The 4,977-nt window shown below is 42.8% G+C and overlaps 1 protein-coding gene across 1 annotated transcript in view; it reads left to right on the forward strand.

The window, feature by feature from the left end:
* The window catches only part of LOC138969231 (uncharacterized), a gene marked incomplete in the record, with an annotated part of 180,191 nt that overhangs the window by 126,970 nt on the left and 48,244 nt on the right, over window positions 1-4,977 (forward strand).

Consider the following 4,977-nt stretch of genomic DNA (forward strand, 5'->3'; position numbering starts at 1 on the left):
CATTCGCATATATCAAGTCTGTGATATTTAGAAGGTTCTCTGCGGACAAAATGCGGAGACTAATGCATTTTATTTTAATTCGGGGGCCCGGTAGCTCAGTTGGTAGAGCACTGGACTTGTGATCGGAAGGTCGCTGGTTCGAATTCGGGCCGGGACGGACACGGGTCAACTAAATGTGCAGACCCAGAGACGGAAACCATGTCCCACCCCCGTGTCACCACAATGGCACGTAAAAGACCTTGGTCTTTCTGCCATAAGTGCAGGTGGCTGCATGAATACACCTAAACACGCAGACACCTATGGAACGCCAGATACGCCATGTCCCCGCGGAATTCCGCGCGGACTTTTGAGCTTTTCTCGTCGTTGATTGGTCAGAAATTCCGCCCGAACTTTTAATGTATGGAACGCCAGATACGCCATGTCCCCGCGGAATTCCGGCCGGAATTCCGCGCGGACTTTCGAGCTATTCTCGTCGTTGATTGGTCAGAAATTCCGCCCGAGCTTTTATTGTCCTCGCGCAATTCCGGCCGGAATTCCGCCCGGACTTTCGAGCTATTCTCTACTCACTAAAAACATGGAATGGGAATTTACCGGACACTCAAATGTAAATGCTTTGAAATCAAGGGCGATCACTTTTTCTTTGTTTGTTTGCTTAACGCCCAGCCGACCACGAAGGGCCATATCAGGGCGGTGCTGCTTTGACATAACACGTGCGCCACACACAAGACAGAAGTCGCAGCACAGGCTTAATGTCTCACCCAGTCACATTATTCTGAAACCGGACCAACCAGTCCTAGCACTAACCCCATAATGCCAGACGCCAGGCGGAGCAGCCACTAGATTGCCAATTTTAAAGTCTTAGGTATGACTCGGCCGGGGTTCGAACCCACGCCCTCCCGATCACAGGGCGGACGCCTTACCAAGGCGATCACTCAAATTCTTCAAAACGCAGGATTACAAATAGCAATGGATGTTGCGCTGGTGATGGTGCAAGACGTGAATGCGATCATTGCCAAGACCCATGTATCATAGGTGCTTGAAGAAGACATTTTCTTACCGGCAGAATGTTAATTAAACAGAATGATACAGATTTTAGACAGATCTGTATGCAATTGTGCTCGCTATATGGGCATCTACTTCTTTAGATACGAACTGAAATCAGGAACTGTCCTGCTTCCTTTGCAGACATGAATTGGGTTGTTATTGTTTTTGTTGTTGTTGTTGTTGTTGTTGTTGTCAGAGATATATTTTCTGGTTTATTTTTGGCTGGTATAGCATTTTATTCAAGTAAGGGTATGTATGATATTTGTCATTCGACGTACACGCCTTGTCAGACCAATGTTGACATAAAAGAGCGTAAAGGAAGGACAGTTGGTTTAAACAAAATTGTATTCAGAATTTCTTCGCATGAACAGTTCGAAACACACAGCTGGGACACGCACTCAAGCAAAATGCTTATATCACGTGACCAGAACAATACTAAATTACACACATGTTCGTAATGGTGGACATAACAACAATAAACCAGAAGAACAAATTGAAAGAATGGGGATGGGGAGCTAAATATGAACAAAAGAATCTGCAGAAGATAAAAAAGAAAAGGGAGGGGGAGGGGGAAGAAAGTACTAACAACCACAAGGAGAGACTAGGACGAAAGCGCATAGGAAGAGAGCATCAAGTCTAAGACATGCAACATGTAAATTCAAGTAAATGTAACAATTGTTTATGGAAGGGAGAAATTCGTTAACATATAAAATACGAGACAAACGACAATAATCATTACGTATACGCTGCTTATGTAATCAAATACGATAACACAGAGAGAGGCAGTGTGGAGGTACACATACGCCGGCCCACACACATATATACACTATCAATGCGTGAACACATCCATCAAATCAGTCGACCAGATTTAACAATAAACGATTGGACAGACTCAAATATCAATATGTTATTACGAACAGAATATTGCTCGCTACCTTTTAATAATATTTCCAAGCGTCTGAAGTGAACAGGCAACAAATTGATTGTTGTCAGACGAGCATCTGCATACAAAGTGCAGTTTAATAAATAATGTTCGGCCGTTTCATTTGGATCACCGCAAACACACTGTGCGTTATCTTTTAGATGGCGTTTACACAAGTCTGAATTAAGGTTACTAATATTTAAACGCATTCTGCAGTGTTGAACTTCTGTCTGTCGTTTTCCAAAATAATACTAAGCTGGTACACTATGATCAGGACTTTGTAAATAATGCTTAAACTCGCTTATTGAATTTGTTGTTTTAATCACATCAGGCAAATTATTCCATTAAACTGTGGAGAATGGAATGAAGGATGTTCGGAATATGTCTGTCCTATTTGCTGGTACGAATCTTTCGAATGGTCGTCTTCTGTGGTTGGGAATTAGTGAAGAGAGGTGAATTAAAGGAAGGACAGTTGTTATGTGTGTGCGGCATCCTTTCCAAGTAGAACTGAAAAGAGTTAAAGACTCGTTATATCTGACAGGAGTTTACTTTCACTAAGCACTGGGCGTATTAAAGGACTTACAGAGATAGGACTTCCCCTTGCTGATACGACGAATCAGGTATCTGCATACTTGACCGTTAACGTTATGCGCTCAACACCGCGTTAAAGTCCAAGGAAGACTACTGACTGGCGCCTAGATAAGCAGGGTAAACTTAGGATCAAAAATAGACATGAGATTGCCTTTCGCCCGCACGGCAGTGAAGGTTATTGCTTTCTTGATCGACGTACACTCATTAATCAAAAATAAAAACACGCATGTCATGGTGCTGTGATCTTAACGATAATTCGTTGGTGTAAACTGCGCGACTCCCTCGAAGTAAATTGTTTGACGTTTGCGCGAATATGTCTTTTCTTGACTGGTTGGGTGTGATTTCGCGGCGTTATGAAATCGCGCAGATTTTTTTCTCCCTCCCGCAGAGAAAATTAATGAGAATATTTGACTCCTGGCTGAAGACATATTACGTCACCGCCCTCTTTTTACATTTAGTCAAGTTTTGACTAAATGTTTTAACATAGAGGGGGAATCGATACGAGGGTCGTGGTGTATGTGTGTGTGTGTGTGTGTGTGTGTGTGTGTGTGTGTGTGTGTGTGTGTGTGTGTGTGTATGTCCGTGTGTGTGTGTGTGTAGAGCGATTCAGACTAAACTACTTTATGAAATTTGACATGAGAGTTCCTGGGAATGATATCCCCGGACATTTTTACATTTAGTCAAGTTTTGACTAAATGTTTTAACATAGAGGGGGAATCGAGACGAGGGTCGTGGTGTATGTGTGTGTGTGTGTAGGTGGTTTTACCGACAAATGGGGACGATTGTCACTGGAGAGCAGTCAAATGGGGACGCTTCCGACAAACGGGGACGTCCCCATTTGTCGGCCCGTGCGACCCCATTTGACTGGATTTGAGCAGATTGAGCGACCCCATTTGACTGCTTCCTAGCATCCCTGTGGACAAACGGACTGGATTTTCACACAGATTCATACACATATTTTAGCTCTGCACTTTGTGGTCTGCTCAACTAAACCATGTGATTTTTATCATGTGACTTCAAATGACTTTACAGTAACTGCTTTCATCAGAATTCAGTTTCTATTCAAATGCAGTCAAACTAAAACATTTATTTGAATTAAAAAAAAAAAAGTTATTGCATTTAATATATTTTATTCAGAGTATTTTGAAAGAGTTCTGATTATTTGATCACGGGTTTTTTTGTATTAAAACAAAAACAAACACAGAAACATATACATTCCTGTAAAAAAAAAAATGATCACAATTATTTTGTTATGAGATTTATTTTAGGTTAATTCGAAGTGTTGTGTCTTTGTCATTTGTTGGTTTGTGCAGTGCAGTTGTTTTGTCAGTTATTCTTCTCTTCATTTGTTCTATCGTCTTTCTTCTTCTTTTTTGTGTGTGTATTTTTGTGTTTTTGTGCCTGAAGAAGACCCTTAGGTCGAAACGTCGCTGTTATTCGTTCCGTGTTCGTCATTTTAACGTGAGTACATTGCTTTTTGGTCTCTTTATTGTTCCCTCTCACGTCCAGTCGCCATTGTTTAATACATGTTTTAATGTGTTTTGTATAATCCGGAAGCAGGAGTTTAAAACCTATGTATATATTAAGGGAAAAGTCTGGGTTGTGGCACTCGATCACTAGGTGGGGCACTGCCCTTCGCTCCCTGTTACCCGAGTTCCAATCCTCGTGGTAAGGCGTCCGCCCCGTGATCAGGAGGTCGTGGGTTCGAACCCCGGCCGGGTCATACCTAAGACTTTAAAATTGGCAATCTAGTGGCTGCTCCGCCTGGCGTCTGGCATTATGGGGTTAGTGCTAGGACTGGTTGGTCAGGTGTCAGAATAATGTGACTGGGTGAGACATGAAGCCTGTGCTGCGACTTCTGTCTTGTGTGTGGCGCACGTTATATGTCAAAAGCAGCACCGCCCTGATATGGCCCTTCGTGGTCGGCTGGGCGTTAAGCAAACAAACAAACAAACCCGAGTGCCAACAACAATAGGATGAGCATCAGAAGCGAAGATAAAGAGGGAATTTTTTTCTCTGCGCGCGCGCCAGCAAGCAGGATGTCTCAGAACTGAAGCGGTAATAGTATGATCTAATTACAGGCGATGGGTTTATGGGTCACGTGATTATATATATATGAAGTCTTCTATCGCGCGCGTATCTCCAGACTCGGACTCAAGGCGCAGGAATCTATTTATGCCGTGTGAGATGGAATTTTTTACACAATACATCATGCATTCACATCGACCAGCAGATCGCAGCCATTTCGGCGCATATCCTACTTTTCACGGCCTATTATTCCAAGTCACACGGGTATTTTTGTGGACATTGTTTTATCAATGCCTATACAATTTTGCCAGGAAAGACCCTTTTGTCAATCGTGGGATCTTTAACGTGCACGCCCCAATGTAGTGTACACGAAGGGACCTCGGTTTTTCGTC

This window comes from Littorina saxatilis, linkage group LG6, assembly GCF_037325665.1.
Source record: "Littorina saxatilis isolate snail1 linkage group LG6, US_GU_Lsax_2.0, whole genome shotgun sequence".
Classification (NCBI taxonomy): domain Eukaryota; kingdom Metazoa; phylum Mollusca; class Gastropoda; order Littorinimorpha; family Littorinidae; genus Littorina; species Littorina saxatilis.